Source organism: Sus scrofa, chromosome 3 (assembly GCF_054392235.1).
Source record: "Sus scrofa isolate SSC_HxYL_T2T_F1_AM1 chromosome 3, Sscrofa_HxYL_maternal_Yorkshire_Landrace_v2.0, whole genome shotgun sequence".
Taxonomy (NCBI): Eukaryota; Metazoa; Chordata; class Mammalia; order Artiodactyla; family Suidae; genus Sus; species Sus scrofa.
The window spans coordinates 94735183-94761017 of NC_139385.1; the positions used below are offsets into that span (position 1 = coordinate 94735183).

A 25835-nucleotide genomic window follows, 5' to 3' on the forward strand; every position below is an offset into this window, starting at 1 on the left:
TTGTATGCATAAGATATAGACATCTAAGAATTTAGTTTCCACTCATGTCTTTATTCAAACATGGAGTCATTTGTTTGTACCTTCAGTCCCTTAATATTTGATACTCAAGATAAAACAATATACTTTACAGTCATTGTTTGGGACTATATTTTATTTTATTTTTTCATCTTTCACAATGAATCGGTCAGAAATTTTCCGGAACAGTGATGTCTCCAGCTGTACTTTAGACCAAAGAGTGCTGCTTTGAGACAAGACCAAATTTCATTATTATGCGCATGGGAGCAATAAGATTAGCTCCTACTGCTGCCCCTAAGGTGGAGAGCAGGATGAACCAATGAGATGAGGCTAATGTGCATGTTAATAGTATTCTGCTGGAAGAAGTTGGGATAATTAAACATGTACCGTCTCTTTAAGACAGAGCTGCACACATTTTCTTCGGATGGGTGTTTACAAGAATTCCAATTTCAGGTCATAGCCATTTCTGAGATTGCTTAAGAAAGAGATGGGAATAACTTATCTTATTCATGTATTCAAGGAACCTTATAAAATGTGCAAAACATAACAGTTTTAAGGGGCAAAACATGCATCTTATCTTGACAGAGCTGCTTTATTATGTGTACTGTTGTATACTGACCTAATATATGGAGCATTTTTAGCTAATATACCTTGCAGGAAACCAGCCTTTAATGTGATGGATTTTATGGTATCTCATTAGGGTGTGTTTATATAACCTGATACTAAACACGTTTTCAGATTCATGTTCCTTATTAAAATTGTGAGCCACATTGATTTTTAGTTGGAATAGCAACCAAGTCATTTTTACTATTAAGAAGGGTAGCTCTGAAGTTATTCCCAGAGCACAACTATTGTCCATAGAAACTTGGGGACTTCCCCTCTTACAGCTTCAATTAGCGTGGTCTTCATGGGTAGCCCACTGTCTTCTGATGGCTTAGAAGGCTCTAGGTTATTATCCATAATGCAGAGTATTCAATGTCACAGGAATTTTTTTTTTTTTAATCTGGAAGGAAAAAAAAATATCCTGTTTATTTGCCTGTTGTTTTTTCACCAGCATCTTTGATTTTATGAGTTAGCCTCAAATAATATTGATAGATGGGCTCTGGTATGTACCCTCACATCTGCGCTTCTGGGATTTTCATAACACTACCAGTAATGGCAGTGTTTGCATGAAAGTGACAAATGAAAAAAAAAAAAATCTTAACATCGCAAGTTGTGTTAAACAAAATAATGACTTTCACATGGTGAAGTCTCCATTTTGTAAACTGAGCCTGTGAGGTAACTCAGAAGCCAGCCGTAAATAGTGTCCCAGGGTATTTCAGTGGAGTCAGGGGAAATAATGACCTAGAGGTACTGTAAATAGTTTAAATTATTGGAAGGTCTTTCTAAGAAATGTAACGTGAGAAGGGAGAGAAATGTTTTTTTCTCTATTGTGAAGTGAGTACCCTTTTGGAGGTGATCCAAATTCAGAATGCAAATATTTAGAGAAAAAGACTATCTTTTGAGAAAAGCAAAAACTTTACTTTTCCTACTTGTTACAGGGAAGCTTGTTAACACAATGCAACCAGGGCGGAAAAAAGAACATCCAGACAGAAGCACAAATATGTTTATTTCACGTTTGCCTTTTAAACCAGTCACAAGGCTTTCAGAGAATAGGGGGAATAAATTTTCAACAGCACCATGTAGAAAACCTACAGAATGGGTGTGATTACTCATGATAGATTGACTATTGTTAATTGTGTGATTTCATTATAACCATATTTATAACTTTAACTATAACCCTGGAATTGTAGTTCATAAGCCTCAAGTCATCGCTATCTATATTTGGCCTAAGAAATTTTAAGTCAGAACCCGTTCTCAGACAAGAAGACAGTTTCTTTTTATTTTGCCCCTGGCATGCTATTCATTATTAAACATTAAAGTTGTGTCAATTACTTTCATATCTGATTATTATCCCAGTTATTCTACCAGCTAATCAAGTCTTCTTTAAAGACATGTCTGGCAATGACTATGAACGAATGTATGGAATAGAATCATGTGTGCTTTTTGTTTCCTGGTTCACCATCACAACTGGTTGTTTGAATTCACCCTGCCACCCCACTACCCATTACCATCATCCTCAAAGAAGATAACGGGATGACTTAACCCATTTATTTTAATCAACGTGAAGTTGAATGTTCAAAGTTACTCTTCAGCTAAATATAAGAGCCAGGTTCACATACTTATTTTAAATGGGGATGAACCAAGTTATCTTGAGGACAGCTCTGTTGTTGTATTAACAGCTTCACAGTTATTCAGTCTGAGGTGTAATTATTTTACCATTATTACATGCAAAGCTTTTAACAAAACAGTCGTTCCCTCTATTTAAGCAGAGAGTTTTATAATTTATTACATCTCTTTGGTCATCAACACACTTTACAAACAGTTGGCCACCGGTGACCAATTACATTAAGGTTAAGCAACGTAACTTTAAATTAGAAATAAGCTAATGTATCTTCATCAAGGGCCTGCTGTGTTTTCACTGCTGTTTATGAGATGATCCTAAATGTGAATATAGAGCACGCTCACTGGGACCAATTCCTTGCGGCCTGAAAATGGGAAAGTCTCGAGTGTACCCGCGTCCAAAGCTAATTAATGGGATAACATCTGCTTTAAGCATTCAGCTGGAGTAATTTCTATCAACTTTCCACTGAAGGTGCAGGGGAAGCTGTCAGAGAACTAAGTATCTATCATGAGCAGTCTTCATCTGTGACAGGGCTGCAAAAGGCACATTTCCATCTTCTTTTTGTATTTATTCAGGGTGTTACTGTTGTCAACACGGGGTTTCCTCCTGTTCTTCCTTTCTCCAGCATGTGAATAATTGTGGGGGTTCCTAAGCAAATCACCTATTATATATCCGCACAGGCCAGGGAGCTGTTCATATTTTCAAAAATTCAGTGTGGAAGAGATAAAAGACAAGAATAAAACAGCCATGTTCCTTCTGAAACAATCAGTTTTTCCACAAAGACATTTATGTTGTTTTATTGTATTATTTAAAAACGCAGCAGGATTTGCTAAAGAGAAATACCAGTACTGTAAAACAAGCTTCTGAAGGGATAAGCCCACTTGTTTCATGTTATTTCATGTTATCAGCTCTTGTACAACATGATTCCAGCTTTAGTAGTGACTAAATAAAGGCACCTATCCTGTGTGGTCATTTACATAAATCCAACCTGCATGGAGGAACAAAAGTAATTCTCTGACAACTTAAGTGATGTGTGCGGAAGTGGCAAGAACAGCAATTGCTTCGGCAGAGGTCTCCCACCAATTCTAATTATTTATTCATGTACTTGTTTTTGTTTGTTTATTTCCTAGAGAACCAGGACAAAGAGTTCATTTTAATTAAGATTTCGGGAGGACGTACTTCCATATGTCTTGGAGTGAACCCCTGAAGGGGTGTGCTTCCTATACCACCATACAATCAAGCAAACTGCACCAAGCTTTATGATTCCAATGGTCAAAGTAAAGAGAGTGACAAAATATTGTTTTTAGTGTGTGAGTTGAATTATGCTGATGCCACTTTTTAATAATCAGGGACCCAATAAATGGCATTCATAAAATATGATCCTGAGGAGGACATGATAATAATGACCATTCACCTTTACCTGGAACTGATGGGGTCAAAGCCCAAATGTCAGCCACAACAAGTATGGGGGAATTCGTGGCCTAAAATCCCATAGTCTCCTATAAAGAAATGAAACTGAAAGGAGAATCAGGATATTTTTTAAAGGACCTTAACATGTGTACCATAGAGAAAAACTCAGCATTTCCTTTATATATTTAATAATCCTGTGAAATTTTTAATATTACTGAATTGAAATTGTGGCTATCCCCAATTCACATTATTTATGCAATAACCTTGTAGTAAACTAATAAGTTGTGTTGGTTAATTGCCAAGCTACTTTGCATACAGTTGAGTTGTGCATATAAAATACGCATGATGAAACATGTAGTATTTTATAACCCAAAGCAACTAACATGCTCATACCTAATGCATGCACACACACTGTAACCCAGGACAAATTGCTCATGTTAGTTACTACCACAGGCTGGCAGGCCAGAAAATACATTTGGTGCCTAATATGCATAAGCACAGAAATATGGTCAGGCTCATTACTGTAATAAAGCTGTGATTTGCCAGCAGGATCGGTAGAAACACACTTGAAGCAGTCTGTCCCTTGCACCAGCTCATGTCCCATAAAGCAATAAGTTGTAACAAGGGTGAATCCTCAGTTCAGCTGGACTACCTTGTCGGGGTTATTTGAACCCTTATTTGCCTTAAGGGGCCAATTTGCTTGTCCTAATGTGTACACAGTGATAATGTAGCCATTTATGCAATGAGAAAGGTCTGCAAAACAGTAGTCTGCTCTGCAATAATGTGAGGGAGCAAGAGTGTGGAGAACTGGCCACTGTTGGTCCAATTACATAATTCCACAGAGGCGTCTTCAAATCACAGAGGTGGCTTTTGAATGTGCTTGAGAAGAAATAGAGTACTGGACAAGGAAAAAGCCAAATAGATTTCTTTTTTAGTGCTTTGATGAAATTAGAAGGTTGATGAAAGAAAATGCCTTGGGTCCTCTGCTTGAAGTTTCCATATTGTACAAAAGGCTCTTGAAACATTGTAGAATTTACATTGAGTAGAAGGCAGGTTAAGATGAAAGTTTGCTAGTTGGAGGGAAGGCACTATGGGGTCATTTTCTCTGGGAAGGGGAAGGGACATTCAGTAGTCATACAAGGAAAACCTGAGAAAAGATGAAGGTAAGGTGGCCCCTAAATGCCACCCTACCGAGGCCCTCTTAGAGCCCTGTCCTTGTTGCCACAGTCATCACATGGGCTTGTGAAGGACTTTCTTTGACAATAGAGAGCTGGAAAATTGAAATCCAAGTTGGAAGTACACTGGAAGAAACTTTGAGGATCACATGGTATGGATTTTACTTCTTTGCCTTTCTTTTATGCTTTTTCTAGCTTTTAATGAAAGCTTTTTCTGTATTTTTACATATCTGTGTAATAAGCTGAAGAGCCGGTGTGAAGTATAAAGAGGAAAATTAGTGAGGTATCTATAAAGCACATGTCTTTCCCAAGGTTTGGAAGGTATTCTACTCACCAACTAGAAAAAAAAAAAAAAAGAAATCAGAAGCTTGCACATCTCATTTCCAACATTATGATAAACTATGATAAACTATGATAAACATCAAAAGTGCCAGAGAGATCTTACTGCTTCGGCCATCCTCAATTAACTGCTTCTTGGAACATGGTGTTGAGAAAGATTCTGAGGTCGCATGTGGTCTCCACATGCGTAAAGAGGAGAATGGTAGCATGAGTTCCAACTCTCTCACCCACAGGTGCCAATTTCCTAGTTCCCATCCTCTCTCATCTGAGGTGACTTCCTGCATCCCTCATTCTTCCAGAGGCAACTCCACAGAACATTTTCCAACCTTCTTCTTGGTGTGCTATGAACCTTTGGTTAGGCTGTATAAAGAATCATTATGTATTGTTTTAAAACATTATTTATAAAACATTATTTATGTTTTATATTATTTATTATAAAATTATGTTTTATATTATTTATTATTTATTAATAAAACATTATTTATTATGCTTCTGCTATACATATTATTAAATATAAATAATTTTTCAGCCTCACACCTTCACATGGAATATAGAATGTATAAAAATAATGTTCTCTTTGGGTTGATTCTCTATGGGAAATGGGCATGTCACAGAGTAAGTAAAAGAGAAAGACCTGTGGCTAATAAGGAACACATCCAGGTTGGCCTGGTGGAAAAATGGAAGAGACAGTTCTCTGGGGAGTATTGTTTGCAGCGATTTAGAATATTTGCATCCTTCTGCCATTATTTCCTACTAGCCTTCTGTGGTCATTCAGATGCCAGGGGAATCGCTACTATGAGTTGATATATCATCTCCAAGATGTTCCAAATTGAAGGTAAACAAGCCACTAGGCAGGGGTCACTTTAAATCAATAACCCTATTCCCTATTATCAGATCAGCTAATCACTTCCATAGAGAGGACAGGAGTTTAAGGGAACGGCAGGCTTTTTTCTTTTATTAAAGAGATGGGACTTTTATTAAAGAAATTGAGTAGGAACCTTAGTGGCAAAGAACTAAGCCGGGAAAGGCCTCTCCAGCCTGAGCTGACCAAGAAGGCTCTGAGTTCCTGAGAATAAAGCATATCAAATCAAATCAACAAGCCTCTAACATACTTCCTAGATGCTCTGGGATCTATCGTGTAACACACAGGCCCAGCGCAAACAGATGTTTGATGCTCACAGATAGAATGGTTTAGTACGGGAGAGCTCACTCTACTTTAAGAGGCCACTTATCGTTGTTTTTACTTATTATAAAAATTCAGTGAAAAGTTGTGATTTTTTAAATCTGCATCAGAAGAAATAGAAGTACAGCTGGCATTTTTTCATTGATGTACCTTTGCGAGCATTGTCACATTTCTCCCCCACGAGGGCACTTTCCTTATCAACTCTTATCACTGTGAAACCTCCCCCCTCCCCTCAGGCTCTGCCTATAAGCATAGTCTCTGGTCTTGAAGTGCTTCTGCCTTCAGGGAAGAGGAGAGAGGAGACAAAAGGAAAAGAGTGCCTGCTGAGATTCAATGCTATAAACATCTCAGGAGAGCAGCCAACAGACAGCAGGCCATTGGCCAGGGCATCCTCCTGTGTCTGGGGCCCAGAGGAAGACAGGCAAAGCTTGGCTCAGTGATGGACCATCCTTAGGGAACAGGACTAAGACATGCATCCAGAGGATGCTCAGGGCTGTCCTTCAGAATGGAGGCCGTGCTTCAACCTGGGAAGAAAGGCTTCTGCAAGCAGAGTGCAAACATCAGCCTGAAACTCTCATTTGTTGCCCCTTTGCCCACTGGTGTACTCTTTCCCAGATTGGGCCTTTTACACTTGAGGTTCCCAGGGGAACCCCTGGTCCAGGGAAACAAAAACAGCTATTGATGTTTGGTTTACAGGCATGGCTGTACTTTGACTTTTCTTGGCTTCCTTATTCCCCATGGTCCTTTCCTTCCTACCCCCACTGCAGCCTCCCTAACGTCTCCCTGGATTTGATCTACTGACCCTGGGTGCTGATGCTGGATTTGAAATCTTCTGAAGGGTCCTTAACATGCCAGAGTTAACAGGCCTGCCTGGGCCAGCTGTCGTCTCAGAGCTGCCACAAACTCCACGGATTGTTTGGCAATAAAAATCAGCTATAAAAGTGTGAAAAATACCAGAGACCCAAATGGAGAAGGAGGAGAGGGGGAATGGCTCTTACACCCTTTTAGTGGACATCTGATTTATTTTTTAAATGGAAAAGCCACTTTTATAGCTGCTGTAGTTCAATTATCTCTAATTTTACACATTTTATGCAAATTCTCAGCATCTTAATTGCAAATGAGAAGGAAACTTATTTTTTAAAGCAGAAAAACAAGGTATAGTTTCGTATTTTCTTTTCAATTTTTAATTCCTATTCTTGGTTCAGCACCATTAAACTTTTAAAACTCTTTTTACACAGTTGTTTAAAATTATGTGTAATTTAAAGCACACTCACATGTTCACAAACACCCATAGCCTTAAACAAGTAGCTAATTTTATTCCTAGACCTCACTCTGCCTCTTGGAGAAGATACACTGATGTTCTCCTACACAGAGTTTTAAAGGACTGCAAAAGGATACACTCAAAAGGTTTCACAAAGAAACTTGGTGTCTTATACATCAAGCACACTGGAATATTCTAAGCATCAAGAAACCTGGCCACAGGTTTTTTGCCTGGGTGCCCAGATTTCCAACCAGGAGTGTGCTGGAAGATGTGTGACAACCAACTCTCTGGAGAAGTAACAACTAACTCTATCTGATTTGTAGTGCTTACCAGTTTCTATGGTGTAAGCACTCCTGCCATGGCCCATTTCAAGCTACCAACATAGTACCAGTGGACCTGAGAGTGGGAAGAGCTTGGCTTCCTTGGTTTAGGCTTGCTTGTGAGCAGCCTAAACACATCACTACTTTCAGCAATTCAGACATGCTTCAGGGATTTCCACTGGCTTTATTCTTATTTGGGGTCTCTAGAGGTTAAAAAGCCAACAAAAAATAAACTTTCCACATTGGATAAAGACTTCAAAAATTTTACAGACAGACAGGAAACTTAGCAGTAGGATTCTACATCTAGAGTCATGCATTTTAGTCAAGAACCTGGTATTACCAGCTACCTACCCTGTGCAAATCTTCACCGTGGAGTCTGTGTCCTCATGCCTAAAATGCAAATAATAAAGTTTGCTCCTCTATAGGCCTAACTTCTTATTCCATTTTTTTTTTTTTTTTTTTGCTTTTTAGGGCCACACCTGTGGCATATGGAGGTTCCCAGGCTAGGGGTCAAATCCAAGCTACAGCTGCTGGCCTACACCACAGCCACAGCAATGCAGGATCCGAGCCTCATTTGCAACCTATACCACAGCTCACGGCAATGCCCGATCCTTAACCCACTGAATGAGTTCAGGGATTGAACCCACAACCTCATGGTTCCTAGTTGGATTTGTTTCCACTGCACCTCGGTGGGAACTCCTGTAGGTCTAACTTCTAGCTGCAGAAGAGCTAATAGCCGTGGAATCACTTGACAAACTGAAAGGGATATAAAAATAAAAGCTAAATATCTTCATGGTTTATTTAACAATTATTGGTCTAGTCAACAAATATATCCCAATGTCACCATAGAAAACACAAAGATGTACATAACAGAATATGAAAAATTATCCTTCAATAGGTAGAGATTACTGTTTTCATGAGGAAACTCTCTTTTTCTTGAGAAAAATCAGTCAAGAAATCAGGAAAAGGGGGAAACGTATTATCACTTTCTTGTGAGGATTAAAGCTTACTTTGGATCGGTGTTAGACTTCTCCATTGAAAAGGACAAAGGCAGCACTGAGAATGCTCTGATTAAGATTCCCTGGGAGGGAGGAGAGAAGAGTACCTACAAAAGGCTTCAGAGATGGTGGTTAAACAGGCTCCAAGCCCTTGTCACCTCTTCCCCCTATTACCAACAATATTACATTGGAACCTTCCTCAATGGCCCATGCAAATAATTTGTGGCCAAAGTCTCTCCAGCCTGGGTCCTCCCTTTCCTTACCAGCCATATTTCATGCTAGCACATCAAGTAGAGGGAACATAATCATTTGCCTCCAAGAAAAATCCAGACTGCTCTGCAAACAGAAGCAAATGGAAATAGAAAGGAAGGCCGTGTGTGTAGCACTTCTCATTAGGCCCTCTGCCTAACAACAATTAGGCTTGCTCCCACTAATGTGGGACTCAGGGCAGCTGGTCCAGTACTTATTTTTCCTAAAGGAAAATGAAGAGTATGTATGAGTCCCTGACTTTTTACTTCTCTTCCTTCCTTTCCCTTTGTGACTTCACGCTGGTTTGCAATTTGTGTTTTCACCACTGTAGTTAATTCCAGACACAGTCGATCAACTCATAGCCTCCTTAGAAATGGAAGTGCCTCTAAATAAAACTGCATAAAGCTCAACACTTCGATGCAGAGAATCCCTACTAGTCCTTTCATCTTGTATTTAGCTGGCTACCCTTCATTGAAGTTACATTTATAGCATAATTAATGAAATCAGCTTTTCTTCTGACTTGCCTAGATAGCTAGGCCAGGTGGCTTGGAAACTCTTTGTCTATTCATTAGGAAGCATTACTCCCTAAATGGTCTGAGACCTTTCTACACAACCCCTGGCAGCCGAAATATTCCACCCAGAGCGTGTGACTGAAACCCGACAGGCTGAAAAATACACATGCCTCATAATGCATGTCAACAATTTTACTATCTGGTACAAATGGAAACTTGCTGAATTTATTCCTTAAAATGCTTTTTATGCTTTTCTTGGTTCTGGCTTAGTGGTAATGTATTTAAATGTCTGGGAGAAATATTCAAAAGAATGAAACACATAACTTTACTTGAGATGCCTACATTTCAAACCAAATACTGGCAGATCAGTGAGTAGGGAGGTTAATACTCTCCTTATTTGATTAGGATAATCTACAGAGACACTAACTCATTCCTTCAGATCCTGCCTTTTAACCAATCAATATTTTTAGGGTTATGGTTTTCAGAAGGCAGGTGATAATTTTGGAGGTAACATCTCAAGGTGCTGCTGACACTGAGATGTGTATTTAATATGTTCTTGGAGTGACAGAACACAGCAATATTGGCAACCAGCCCCCCTACCCCAGAAATACATGCATGCACGCCCACCCACACCCATGGTGCTGCTAACTTAAAAAAAAAAAAATTCTTTTTGTCTTTTTAGGGCCATACCCACGGCATACAGAGGTTCCCAGGCTAGGGATTGAATCGGAGCTCTAGTCACTGGCCTACACCACAGCCACAGCAATGCCAGATCCCAGCCGGGTCTGCGACCTACACCACAGCTCATGGCAACACCAGATCCTTAACTCACTGAGTGAGGCCAGGGAATTGAACCTGCGTCCTCATGGATGCTAGTCAGATTCGTTTCTGCTGAGCCACGACGGAAACTCCAACTTTTAAATTCTTAAGATGCTGAATATAGATTTATCTTACTGGATCTTATTAATGTCCATAAGAAAATTTGGAAATTCCAGGGGTAGAAAACGACTCCCTTTTCCTCAGATGGTTCTGTCTTTTCAGTGTAGAGGAACCCCTAGAAGGAAAGGAAAGCAGCAGCTCTGCACCCAGAGGTCAATAGTGGGGATGGGAGGAAGGAGCCTTGAGGACAGCGATAGCAGTGAGGTGGTAGTTCCCCGAATCAGCATGTGTCACTACTAGGCAGAGTAGGGGATCGCATGTGAATGAGGGAAGGTGGGGGAAGCAAAGGGCAAAACATCAGACTGGGATTTTTCAGACTGTCATTAAAATATATCTATTTTAATTTCACATGACTAAAATTATCTGCTTGCTTTGTATTAATTTTGCCTTGACTGAAATTAGTTGTCAGACCTCTGTTTATAGCCTAATTACGTTTTTTCCTGAGGACAAAAAAAAAAAAAAAAAAGAAAGAAAGAAAGAGGTAAAAGAAATAACAATAAATTTGTAAGGGAAAAGCTACAAGTTTGTGATATTCATACAGATTGAGGATGGTTTGAGGAACAGGGTTTGAAAATAATCTACAGAAATCCGGGGAAGCCTTGTCCTTCTCAGAAGACTAGATTTTGCCAGTCCTCTCCATGTTGTTTTATGCCATGGTTACGCCTTGTGGCCACAGACACTTGTGGGTGGGCACTGCTTCGGGCAACGACAATGTAGTGACATCTATTTTACTTGGCTCTCTTATCCAACCACTTAAATAATTGAGTGATCATGGGTTGGCAACATTTTGAGTTAAGGGCCAAATTGCAAATATTTTTGTCTTTATGGGCCATATCATCTCCATCACAACTGCTCAGTTCTGCCGTTGTGGTACGAAAGCAACCATTGACAATATGCAAACAGATGAATGTGACTGGGCTGCAATAAAATTTTATTTACAAAAACAGGCAGCAGGCCAGGTTTGGCTCACAGGCCATGACAAACCCAGCTCAGGACAATTCAACCAAGGGAATGTAGGAAGAAACCAATGTATGCACAGCATGGCATAGAGTTAAGTGTTCAACAAATGTATTTTGAACAAAAATGAGTGTCAATTAAACTAAACAAAAGCAACAACCAACCAACCAAACCAAAAACAAACAAACAAAAAATTTTACCCACTAGGAGAGATGCAGAGCTACCTCCAAGTCAAAATTCATGAGTTAAAAAAAAAAAAAACAAACTACTAGATCTTAGTGACTTCTTATAATCAACACACATAAATAGCAGAGGAATATGATGAGGACACAGAGGTAAAATAAACAAATACATACTGTTTACTAAGACATAGTGAAAGGCAAAATTCTGCACCATTAGCCATAGAGATTGGCACCATATTAAAACACCATGTAATAACTGAGCTTTAAAACTACACCCCTCTGACATCAATGTAAGGGAACATTGCAGGAAGTGTAGGCCAAGGCAGGGCAAAGTGACATGTATTTTTTAAAGATATGCATTAAAATAGCACCTTTTAAAAAATGATCCCCCTTGAAAGGATGAGCTTCAATTATAAGCATAAGAAGCCCCAGATTTGGGAAGAAAAGTTCTAGATATCTGTCTTGGTACTGCTGCAGAGTTGTTGGCCAGTTTCCCCATCTGTGTTACAAGGATTGGACCAGATGATCCATGGTACTCAAACACTGACTCTAAACTCCTATGATTCCAACACTAGCTTCAACTACTTGTTTTTTTAGAGAATCCCTGACTTATTCTATTATGCTTTTCACCTAAGGGTGAAACGTTGAACTGCCTTTGTTTTGTCCTCTACTGAGCAAGTTTCTACTCCTCCCCAGCTTCCTCACAGAAAGAGTCTCATCTTGAATATTAAGGCAGCCTATCTTCCCACAGGTAGCTGGGAACAGGTTGCAGTCAGGGCAGCAGCCAAAGCCCCTCTCTGGGCCGAGCCTGCAAAGTCCTCCTGGGCGTCCTGAGCATTCCTCAGCTGGAGGGGCTTTCCCCACTCAGTGCCTGGACCATTGCCAAGAAGATCTGTCCAGCTGTAAGCCTGATTTTATATAGTTATTTTCACTTATTTTTTATTTCACAAGATGTAAACGAATCTGTTTAACTAGGAAATCACGTCCCTTGAAAGTGATTATAACCTAATTTGACATGCAGTATTTGTATACTTATTCTAGTGTTATGATGCATTCACTGTGTTTACATAAATAGAGATTTCTCTATAATTACTACAAGATAATGTAAAGAGTTAATCACATGAAATCCCCTAAAATCTCATTTGGGTGAATTTTTTTTAATTTAAATTCCAAAATGTTCTCTAAATCTTTTTTGAGAGCCTAAGAAAAACATCTACTTTTGTCATCTGTTCTTTGCTCATTAATCGATGTAGTCAGATAATTTACTGTGTGCCTAATATGTGCACTGATACCAGTAAAGATAAAACAGACACACCTATTGCCTTCGAGAGCATTGCATCTAAACAAGTCTGGAAGCACTTCACAAAGAAAGGTAAATACTGTCTTGATCTTGTCTGCTTATCTTCAATAATCCCTGTATTTTCTTCAGGAAAAAACAATGGGAGAAATACACAAGAAATACACAAGAATGCTCTGTATAAAAACAACTATCTAGAGGAGAGAGAAAAAGAGGCAAAATTAGCATGAAATTCTAGAGGAAGGATTGCAAATATTTTAAAATTTTCTTCTCTTTATATCTTATTGACAAGAGAAGGAATTTCTCCCAACTTAGAATATGTTACTAAAACTAGGAAGGAACAATCACAAAAAGATCAATCCAATAGCTCTTTACTTATATACCAGTTTAGGAAAGACCTATGTGTCTCTCTTCCCAAGGCTAAATAAATGCTTCTCTTTGCCCTTGTTTGCTTTCATTCATTCCATTTATACCATATGCTTACTTCTGCTTTAGCATCTTTGAGGGTTAAAAATTAGGTAAAGGGCCTGCCAAAGTATACCAAACTGTGTGCATGGTGAGAAGAGGGATGGAAAAATGTCCACAGTGGCATCTGTAGGTGTTTGGAAGGTGAGGATGTTACTGCATGTGTACACTCCACCAACACCATCTTCTTTCACTGGATGCGGCACCCTCTGGTCAACCGGGGAGGAGAAAGTATCTTCACCACCACCACCCCCCGGAAGTGTTATTCCTCCATCACCATGTTCCAAACCTTTCAAATCCTTGGGCTCTTCCCTTTACTGCGTTTTCTAGAAGACAAATGACATTTAGACATAGTTACGAGACAATGTCTTCAGCAAAATAGAACAACAATTGTTTTTAGGATGAGTTCTACACAATTCTTAGTCCAAATTTGTCAGAATAAGACACAAAGATTCAGGAATAAAATAAATTACAAGAATCACCCCTGATCCCCTTAAAAAATCAAGTCACTGTTTACAACCTAGGGTCCCAATACTTCAATGTAATTTTATTCAATCGATGAACACTGATTAAAGTACCTCATATGCCCAATAGCTCATGAGTTCGATTAGTTTTCTTCAGAAGGAGGAATAAAATGTACATATTATTTGGCAACGTTTACCATAATGAGCACGGTATTATAGCACTATTTGTTCAACTATTTTTTGCAAACTATTTCTATAATTGATTTTTATTTTTATTTTTTGTCTTTTTGTCTTTTCTAGGGCTGCACCCGTGGCATATGGAGGTTCCCAGGCTAGGGGATGAATTGGAGCTGTAGCCACCGGCCGATGCCAGAGCCACAGCAATTTGGGATTGGCACTGCGTCTGCAACCTACACCACAGCTCAGGGCAATGCTGGATCCTTAACCCATTGAGTGAGGCCAGGGATCAAACCCACAACCTCATGGTTCCTGGTTGGATTTGTTAACCACTGAGCCACTACAGGAACTCCTGAATTATTTCTACTTTTATATTTTGCTTTTTAGGGCTGCACCTGAGGCATATGGAAGTTCCCAGGCTAGGGGTCCAATTGGAGCTGTAGCTGCAGGCCTACACCACAGCCACAAGCAATGTGGGATCTGAGCTGCATCTGTGACCTACACCGCAGCTCATGGCAGCACTGGATCCTTAACCCACTGAGCAAGGCCAAGGATGGAACCTGTGTTCTCATGGATGCTAGTCAGATTCGTTAACCGCTAAGCCACAACAGGAACCCCTAAATTATTTTTAAACCATCAATTAGGCAATCCTTAAAGCAATACTCTATAAGTAAGCTAATTAACCACCTACAGCTACAGCCTAGTTGCTATGTAGGCTTCTTTCTTTCTTTCTTGGCTGAGTCTGTGGCCTGCTAAAGTTCCCAGATCAAGGATTGAACCTGCACCACAGCAGCAATCCAAGATACAGCAGTGACAATGCCAGATCCTTAACCTGAAAAGCCACCAGGGAACTCCCTGCAGGTTTTTCCTTCAGGTCGAAGTTCCACTTTGTTCTTGCATTACAGATGCCGTATAGAGGCATCATCATGAAGAGTCATAACAATGTGCTTTGGATCCCAATTCTGCTATTAGTACCATGTCCTATGAGCAAGTTATTCGATCTTTCTGTGCTTTAGTTTCACTTTTTGTAAAATGGGAATAATAATTCCCATTGTTATGAAGATTTTAAAAACTTACACATAGAAGGGCCTTAGCGCATTGTCCAGAACAGGAAAAGGACAGTAAATGTTGTAATGGGAGCATCAGTGTTCACGCTGGCCTGGGGTGGCATCTCCCTGTTCATTTCTATTCAACCTATTCTTTAAATTCTAAGTCCTTGTGAAACATTATCATTGCCAATAGGAGCCTCAGGTAGTGACAAATTACCCACCCTCGAAATCCCCTCTACCTTTTAATCTTTGGTTAATGTGGCTAATTGTGATGGGACTGTGGTCATGAACACTTGTTGATTTCCATATTTGATGTTTCAAGTGGAAACACAAGATGCTCGTAATAACGTTAACTATCAACTAAAAGGGAAACGTCCCGATTTTTAAAAAGTTCCTTTTTATTATCTGCCTCTCATTTTTAAAATTTCCTTTTTATTATCTGCTTTCTTTTTGACCTCACTTACTCAGTCTGACTACAGAAGATGAGCACATGTGAAGGACGGAATTTCCAGGTTTCACCTTCTACCCATCAGTGCTTATTGAAACTCCTAAGTTACATTTAGTTATTTTGGACCTGAGTTATTTGCGATAGTCAATAAAGGAGAAGGAAGTTATTTCTCCTGTTGTATCTATAGCATTTTCTTGTCACGTCCAAGCCCACTTGATCCAGTCTGGAGGGAATGGCAGGAAGTGTCTGCAGAGTCTTCTCTGAGGCGGGGGGAATCCGCAGGAGTGCCACATGCCCCAATTTCTAGGTGACTGCCCCAGTTTTAACATCCTGTCTCCCCTGGGCTCCTGAGAGCAGATCGAATGTTCTCTCCCTCCAGGTCTCTGCTGATTGCCTGAGTTGGGATAGTGCTGCTTGAAATGATGAGAGAGTGGGCTAGACTTGGGGTTACCCAAATCAAAAACACTTGAATGAGGTTCACCATCCAGCAACAGGCACTCTTGGAGGCTTGGAAGGGCTGCCAGGTTTTCAGCAGAATATTAGCTGGTTACTTAACGTATTCTATTGTCTTCCCTTAAAGGCTTTAAATCCAGAAGCTTTGCTTAATTTTACTAAATAAGATCCCTAGAAAATCGAAGCTCTCCATTGGTACTGGTGAGGGGAAAGCACTGCCCTGTATCAGGGCTCTTTCCACCTGCGAAGAATATGTGATATTGTGAATGTCTGTGTCTTTTCTTATTAAAGAGTCTGTAGAATCATTTAACAAAGATACTCCTTTTTTTTTTTTTTTTCTTTTTAGGGCCACACCCAAGGCATGTGGAAGTTCCCAGGCTAAGGGGTTGAACCTGAGCTACAGCTGTTGGCCTACGTCACAGCAATGCCGGATCCTTAACCCGCTGAGCAAGGCCAGGGATCGAACCTACATCCTCATTGTTTCTCATCAGGTTCGTTAACCACTGAGCCACCAAGGGAACTCCCTAACAGAGATACTCTTCCTTTCAGATTTTTCAATTGAGAGACTTGAGAAATAGGGGTTGTTTTGTTTTGTTTTTATTTATTTTTTATTTATTTATTTATGTATTTTTTTTGTCTTTTTGCTATTTCTTTGGGCCGCTTCCGCGGCATATGGAGGTTCCCAGGCTAGGGGTCTAATCGGAGCTGTAGCCACCGGCCTACGCCAGAGCCACAGCAATGCAGGATCTGAGCCGAGTCTGCAACGTACACCACAGCTCACGGCAACGCCAGATCATTAACCCACTGAGCAAGCGCAGGGACCGAACCCGCAACCTCATGGTTCCTAGTCGGATTTGTTAACCACTGCGCCACGACGGGAACTCCTGTTTTGTTTTTATTTTAATTTCCTCTAAGCTCTAAAATGCAACATTTTGGATTTGAGAAGCTCAAGGTGAAAGGCAACACATATCAGAAGCATCTTGCTACATGCTATATTGGTTTCTAAATAAACTTAGGAAAGAACTTTCTTCAAAACAAGATGAACATTTCTCTGGCTCACCTTCTGCAAGCATAACTTGCTTCTGCTGTGGCACACCCAAAGGGGGAAAGAGTTACATGTGAAATTTATAAAAGGGGACACACAGGACAAAAACAAAAATACCTCTAATAAATAATATATTATTATCAGAGAAACAAAATGATTGAGTAATGTCACTCTAATCACTTTTCTCCAACGGCTAGAACACCTGCTCCAACAGTGTTTTTGTTCAGATGTAGTTTCCTTGTTTGGTAGAACTACTTACTGTAACAATAACCTAGATGAAGTCATTTACCAAGGTGACTCCACTAGCTTCTGTTCTGGTGTCAAACGGCCCCAAACTGGAAGACCAAATAAGAGTCTGGATGTTGGAATGAGCACTTATGGTGAAATTTTAATAGCTAGTCTCATCCTTACTGTACATGCTTCTAACTCGGGCCTCAGACTGCCTTTGAAACATTCTCACCAAGGCCCAAGGACCAGTTTACAGATTGCCTTCCTAAATTTTCAGTGAAAACAACCCAGACTGGAATGAATCAACATTTGTACAGGACTGTTAGGTGGCTTTTCTCTTTCCCTAGATCTCAGTGATTGTTACAAAGATAAAGGGTCCAGTCATTCCTCCTGCTCGGAATTGTCATTTGACCTATGGCAGATGTCATCAGTAACTGGGGCCCTGTTTATTTCTATTGTGGGGGAAGAAATCCACCTTATTTATCATTGGGATCAAATATAGGCAAGAGATATAAACTTGGTTGAAAATTTACAAGTGTCTCAATATTAATAACAATTCTGGGGATTATTTGGTAAAAAAAAATTATTAATAATCAATATCTAAGAACAGGCTTCGGGGTGGTAAACACATTTCTTATACCAGATTCCTGGTTTATCCATTTATCTAATTTATATGCCATAAAAATATACAGTCATTTTGATGTCATACATCCTTGAAACACTGACATCTGTTTTCTCGAAAAGGTCATTTCACGTAGTTTTCTATTATAGCAATTGAACTTGTGTCTTAATGGGATGCAATAGTGTTTCTAGAGTGGAGGGAAGAATAACACCCATTTCTATTTTTGCCCATCTTCAAAGCTAAGATCTAGCAATGATATATCCTTCCTAAAGGAATAGGCTCCACATTTGGGGACATGGAAATCAGATTAAAAAGCAAGCAATGATATTCTAGAAGCTCAATTCTTTTATAAAGAGGATTTAGCATGGGTTTGTGTACATTTACCAGGCATAAATTAGACACTGTCTTAAGCCATAATTAGAAACTAGAGTACAGGTATTGAAAGTTGCTGGGAGGTATTGAAAGGAACCATTCCAACCTTTTCAGGCTTTCCCACTACTAGTGTCATTGCTTTGGAGTCACAAGACACTGAGTTCAGACACAGCCTAACCAAAACCTCATTTCTGATACACCTCAATAGGTGAATCAAGTGTCCATTTGGAGGCAAATCCTGAATTGTGTTTATGTCCTGTAGTTTGAATTACAAAAACTGTCAAAACAAGCACAATGCTATTTGCCAATGAGTAGTCTGGTTTGTGGATGTTCTGCCTAGCATGAGATGTCTATGCACCTATTCTCAATCTGCAGAGCTGTTTTTGAAGTGCCTGCAAATGGTAAATTACCATCTGATATGTGATACCAAGATTCATAATCTTACACTTGATCAGATCATGCAGGATATTGTTCATAATAAGCTACAGGTCCGTGTAGCTTAATTAGATAACCTAACTCTTGTAAGGAACTTAGTTGAGGGTCTGGTGTATAGTAATCTTTCAATTAAGTTAGGCTCACTCTGTAAGTGACATGAAACGATACATCTCAGAGAAAAATGGCCTTAAAAGTCATCACATCCAGCCTCATGCCTCTGCATAATAAATATCATATATTGAATTACTGTCTCCAAGCCTTCATTCTCTTATATTACATATTTAAATGATTGCCATGGCCTCATGATGCTCAGAGTATATCTCCCTATCCATTGACATTGAGCCTGGCCATATGACTTGCTTTGGTCAATGGAATATTATAAGAGATGCTTGAGTGCAGAGTTTAAATATACTGAACAGAGTAGGGAAGAGATGCACAGTTTCACACCATCCTGTAATATTTCTACTACAGAATTACAAGAGATCTAAATAGCCTCAAGAACATAGATAAATGTGGTAAGATAACTGGAGAAGTCTTGAGTATATATTACATTTGTTTATAGTATAATTTATCTAATTGTAAGTTTTCCTTGTTTGATTTTAATAACAGTTATACCTAACAACCAACTCCTAAAATTCCTGGAGATTTGACCATAAATTCTCACTGTCCAGTTCAGGTTGGCCTCAGCACATTACTACTCACATTAAGCATATGCTGAGGGTTTATTAAGCTCTGAGACAGTTCCTCAGAGACCCAGAATGAAGAGGCTGCATTATTTTTTAACTGTACCATCTAGAAAAGGCTGTCTCCAAAGTTACCATGGAAAGAAGAGGGACAGTCAAGTGATTTGGACAAAAAGTGACATTATTTTGCCTCAAAGTCTCATTCTCTAGAACTTGGTTAAAAAAGTGTAATTAACAGCAAGGGATGCTGGGAAATGTTTTCTTCATATTCAAGAATTGCAAACATTGGATCAATCCTCACCATCATCTCTGCTATGGTCACAATACCATGCAATAAAAATCTTCTATAGGAAACCAAAAATCTTCGTGCCCTAACCTGTTCTTTTCCAAATTTTCCCATTGGTAAGTAAAACCATACCCGACCAGTTATTCATGTCCGAAATTGGGCAGCAGCTATGTACCCCTGAACACTTCAAATCCAGTAATCTGTCAACTCTTCCAAAACATGACTTGATTCTTCCACTTCTCTCCATCTCTGCTTTCAAGTCCCTGCTCCAAACCCACATCACCTCTCCCCAGTAATACTTAGAGACCCCAACTTCCAACTGGTCTCTTCCATCTTTCCTCACTCTAATCCACTTTCCACAGAACAACCAGAATAAATTTTTTTTCAAATGTTAAGCAGATAATGTCATGCACTGCTTAAGTTTTGTTTTCAATTAAGTTTCAAATATAATCCAAATTTCTTAACTTTGCTGATAAAGCCCTATAGACTTTGGTCCTTTGTCATTCTCCAACCACATCTTGTTTCCTTTTCTCCTTTTCAAAGAGTTCAGTCATAGGCATGTTTTTTAAACTCCTAGAACATGCCAAGTCTTTGCATAAGCCATCCCCTATACCTGGAATATTCTCACCCTTGTCTTTGAGTTTTCAGCTCAGATGTCTCTTCCTCAGAAAGGTCTTCCTTGATTGCCTAGTCTAAATTAGGTCCTCCTTAGTACTTTCTCATAGAACCCACTGGCCTGATCACAATTTAATTATGAGTCTGCATGCACATGTTTGATGTCTATCTCCCCTACCAGACTGGACATTCATGAAAGCAGTATGTTTCATTTGTTTAATTTGTTCAGGATGGTATACCCAGTACTTGTATACTGCCTGGAACATAATAAGTCCTTTTGGGAAAAAAAAAGAGGAAAGAAGAGAGAGAGAAAGAAGGAAAAAGAGGAAAATAAGAATGGAGGGAAGGAAGTGGGGAGGAGAGGAGGAAAGAAGGAAGGAAGGATGAAGGAAGGAAGGAAAGAAAGAAGGAAGGGAAAAAAAGGTAGTCAAACTATCACATTTTCATTTTTATCCATTCTGTCACTGATGAGCATCGTGACCTTGAGTAAGTCACATAACCTCTCTGGTGTCATTTTCCCTGCCTATGAGATGATTCAGCCTATTAAGAGATGGGACTGCATGGTGGGCCTGTGAACCTCCTCACCCCCAGCATTGCACAAACACCGAGACTGTCTAGTGAAGGACAGGAGCCCAGGAGAGGCCTGGATGCCCGCTAGGTAAGAATGAGGTGTCCCTCACTGGTATATGGATTGGGGACAGTGGCAGGACTAACATATGCCCAGTGAATAGGCCCCTGATCAAGGGCAGATTCCTCACCCCCTCCAGCTACCTCCACCTCCTTGTAACTATTGAAAGCCCCAGAAATGAGGGACAACTTCAGGAATTTGATGGGAAGATGCTGAAATGACTGAGATTATATTTCTTCCTCCTGCAGATTGGGACCTTGAAGCAAAAGGATAATAATTTACCTAAAAATAGTTACATTTTCTTACACACCTGAATTTGTGAGTTGAAATCCAAACTTGACATATAATAATTTTGATTAATTTCCTTTGTCTTCCACCTCATTGACCAAGTGTTCTTTGATCTGCTCATCCCTCACTCTTGTCTGATTCTCTGTCTCCATCTATCTTCTCCCCGTCTCTCCCTTTTATTCCGCCTTCTTTCTTCAGTATCCTCCTCCAGACATTTCTTTCGCCCCCATGCTGCCTCCAGCTCACAATACCCAGAGCAAGAGAAACCGAACCCTGGAATGGAGGCTCAATCTGGTCTCTGCCTTTACTATGGGCCTTCCAAACTCTGCTGCCTCAATCATGTATTCTGATGTTCTATAACCTCTTGTTCTCACCTGCTTCCCAGGTGGCTTGTCTTCAATCTTCCCCCCATCGACACCTTTGTTCCCTGCTGGTCCTCCTTAGGACTCCTCTGTGATTTTACTAATAAAAACAATTCCATTGAGCAAAACAAAAATAAAAAGGAAAAAAGGACCTCTGTGCCTGAAAGATAATGACCAAAATTCTTTGCTTAACTTTCCATACCCTTCCAAAACAGAAGGTTCTATGGCATCACTACCTCTGCTAGGCTCTTGTAGATGTCCTTCTCTCCAGATGGACCTGGATCTTTAGTAAATTCACCTCTCTTAATCTTATCTAATTTGAGGCTTTTGCACAGACTGTTCCCCTACCTAAAGTGGCCTCGCACCTCCTCTTCACCTGTGCTAATATCATCCCATGCCAAGGAGCAGCAGAAGATGTTCCTGAGTACCTCCTGTCCCCTCCAGCCCACATAATCCCTCCCCCTCACTTCCACACCTTATAGCCTGTATCCTTCTCTTGGACCCTCACCACGTGCTGTCATATAAAGTTACCTATCTGTTTACCATATACATTTCACCTCTTGAATGATATTATTAGATCTTCGTGGGCAGGACTCTGTATCTTTTTGTTGATACTATTATTATAAACAATGCAACAATGTTACGTATGTAGCAATTTCCTCCTTTAAGATGCATGGAATATGATTTAGTGCATGAATCAATAATATCAACTGAATCTATGTTTATTAATTGAATAACGAGATATGGAAGGAACAAAGCAAGCATGGACTGAATAAGTGAATGCCTGAAATTAAGCCAGCAGACTGCCCAGATGTTCTCACCCGTGGGGACAGTTCCACAGTTCCAAGTCACAGTTGGATGATATTTACAAGGCTTAATACCATCCTTACTGACTTATCTCAAGTATTCACTGATATCAGAAATAAATGTTTTTGTCATGGAGCCTGATTTAAAATTCTTGGCATTTTGAATCATTTTATTTATAAAATGACTACTTATAATCACTTGTTTTGTTTTTGTATAATATAACTCAGAGTTACTAGATAGAGAGCATTAGTTTGATGGCCCAGTAAAGCCAAATATACATCAGAAGCAAACCTGAGCCAGAGGGCATTATTTTGTGGATGGGGGCATGGGGGTGCAGAGGGGCTAAATGGTATGTTCCCCCAAACACGCAGCTAACTGGTGAAAAGATCTGGTCTAAAATACAGACCTTGAGTCCCCAAACTCTCCTCGACATCCTGCTGTCTCTGGATGAAAGGATAATCTGCAATATAGACACCATCCAATTTTTAAAAAATGCTATAAAAGATTAGTAGGAGCAGCATAATTTCCTGGCCCCCTAAGCAAGTCCCTGTTCCTCTCAACTCAGGCAGGATTAAAACTGATGTAAACATGTGATCCAGGACCAGGCACACTTACAACGCTCAAGTTGAGCTGGAACTGGTGCCCAGACTTCAATCATGAAAGTGCAGGAATGGCCAAGTTGAAATGGATCACCTCCACCCCACATTTTCTTGGTCATTTAAGATACTTACTTAAGTAGCCAGCCCTCCTTAGTCCCCTCATCAGACTTTAAAAGTGTCTCAGCTCTGTGTTAGAAAGAGGCCCAATAGCCTACTCCTCCAGTGACACATATGTACCTGTTATCAGAGGCCTGCTGGTGATGAGGACTTAATCCACTCACACAGGTAGGTGATATAGAAAACAACAACAACAAAACTTGGCTAATTAGCCAAAAGGTTGGATTCCATAGACACACCTGTTGTTAGCTAACCATGTGGATTTGAGATTATGCATTCAGTCTATACATTTATATCAAAAGGAAGTTGGAATAGAAAATTACATTTCTCAGGAACACTGGGGTCTCTCAGAGGGACCTCTGTGGCTTTATCAGCTAAATTATCAGGTTAGGCATCCAACACCTCCCAACTTGACCTCAGCCAGAGCTGTTCTATTTTCTTTTCTTTTCTTTCTTTCTCTCTCTCTCTCTCTTTTTTTTTTTTTTTTTTTTTTGTCATTTTAGGGCCACACCCATGGCATATGGAAGTTCCTAGGGGTCTAATTGGAGCTGTAGCCACCAGCCTATGCCAAAGCCACAGCAACACCAGATCTGAGCCATGTCTGTGACCTACACCACAGCTCATGGCAACGCAGGATCCTTAACCCACTGAACGAGGCCAGGGATTGAACCTGAGTCCTCATGGATGCTAGTCAGATTTGTTTCCACTGAGCCGTGACAGGAACTCCAGAGCTTTTATATTTTAAACTACATTAATATCCTGCATAATGCTTAATCAAAAAAATCCACTTTAAAAACAATAGTCATAAAAAGAAAATTGCGTTGTAAATCCATAGGTTCTTCAATCTATGAGACATGTGGGGGCAGGCTGACCCTCATGGGGCCTTTCAGATCATACCAGGTAGGTCTGAACCCTGCATGGGGTTGGTCTACATTGTTGCAGGTGCCCACCACAGAAACTCTGAGAGAAGCCCCTCTTTCCCTTGAAGGCACTCTAGGCCACAAGCAATTAAGGATTCTAGTTCTTATCCAAAGGTTATAGATGAAATAAATTCCTTGTAATTTTCTATATTGCTTAGACATACTGTGAAAAAACTCTGGTGTCTTAACAAGTGTAATTCAATTCAATTCAATTATATGTTATCCATTAACTTTGTACTGTTATGCTTTGGGGCAGAGATTTGACATTTTGTTGTCCCTGTATATTCCTTACTGTTTCTTTTTTTTTTTTTCCCCCATATTTACCCTAGAAACTGTAGCTTCTACATCTCCCTAGAGTAAGAAAACTTAGTGACTGACATCCTTTTTCCCTTATATATTTCCATTAAATTCTTCCAACCCTAACACCAACAGAGTAACCCTTACCAAACTAGGTGTGGGGGTAAAAAAAAAGTGTAAAAATCCAGTCCTTGTTTTCAGGATGGAGAGTGTATCTGAGAGAAGAAACTTCCACACACAACACCAGCAGATAACAAAAGAAGAGTGTTAGATTAGCTACAACCACCTGCCACAGCTAAACACTAAATATGCTTGGTGGTATGGAGAGGGTGAGATTGGGGCAAGCCAGAGTTTTCAGAGGTTTGACCTGTTTGTTGAAGGGCTAAAAGGATTTGCATACAAAGAGAGAAACACCCCTTATGGGAAAAGAGAGAAGGTAGAAGACAAGCCCAGAGAGGCATGAAGAGGACCAGCTTCTTTGGAGGGAGAGCAGGCTCTGTCAGAGAGCCTGGATGCCAGCCTCTGCCTAGGTCGGGGTTGCTGGTCCAGTGGCTTACCTGCTCTGAACCTCAACCCAGCGTCTTCCAATAGGAGGAGGCTGGCCTTCTATTTATCTCCAAGATGTATCTCCATTTCTCTGTGTTGAATGCTTGCCATGTGCTTAGTGCTCAGTCACTACCTGTGAGAGAGGCACACGGTATTATCACCATAATCATCGTTTACCACCTGCCTGCCTCACTTGAACCCATTACTCATGCCATCCTTCTCCCAGGAGGAGACTTTTGCCATCTCCCAGGGTTCATATGCCTGCTCTTTGGGAGATGAATTAACTAAATGTTAAATTTTAAAGTGACCACTTCCACATGCTTGGGGTAACATAAAAGGGAAAATGATATTTGCTTTGGATTCCTCAGTATATATGCTTATTTGTCAGAAGTGAAGGGTGCCCAAGGTGGGTCAGTGTCCTCTCCTAGGCAGTAAGAAACAGCCTGCCCAGTGACTTAGGGAAGAAATGCGTCCAATTCTCTTCCAGAGTCGAGGTCTTCCCACACGTGATCAGCCTTCCACATTTCCTCTTTCTCCCATGATCTCTTTTTCCTAAGGCAGCAATGATAATCTGGGAATACATTCACATTTTCTAAGGGAGAAATACTGCCAAGCTTGTTAATCTCATGCAGATGTGATGTTACTTTTACTATGTCATAATATGGCTTCTTAAAAAACAAGTTGGAAGGAAGTGGGGGGAGGAAAGCCCACCAAAAAAAACAACAAATATTCGCCAACCCATATGGTCAGTAATTGCTGTTTAATAGTCCTCCTATTACAAACCTAAGAGGCAGCAGTCTGAATTACCAGTAGAGTATTAATAAACAGGAATGAGTTAATAGAGCATAAAGACCTTCTAGTGGAACAG

The 25835-nt window shown here is 40.1% G+C and overlaps 1 long non-coding RNA gene across 15 annotated transcripts in view; it reads right to left on the bottom strand.

The window, feature by feature from the left end:
* Positions 1-1607: 1607 nt before the first annotated feature.
* Positions 1608-25835, bottom strand: part of LOC102159571 (uncharacterized) — a 595399-nt gene continuing 571171 nt past the window's right edge. For 5 of the 15 annotated variants that reach the window (XR_014839769.1, XR_014839767.1, XR_014839753.1 and 2 more), the window contains 2 exons: positions 24979-25100; positions 22859-22948 (listed from right to left, as the gene is read on the bottom strand). This is a non-coding gene — a long non-coding RNA (uncharacterized LOC102159571). Of the gene's footprint in view, positions 2929-3020; positions 5162-5269; positions 5524-8278; positions 8318-8577; positions 8684-13079; positions 13256-13602; positions 13853-21693; positions 21782-22858; positions 22949-24978; positions 25101-25835 lie in introns of those variants that run through there. The other 10 variants (XR_014839764.1, XR_014839754.1, XR_014839757.1 and 7 more) reach the window with 8 other exon arrangements.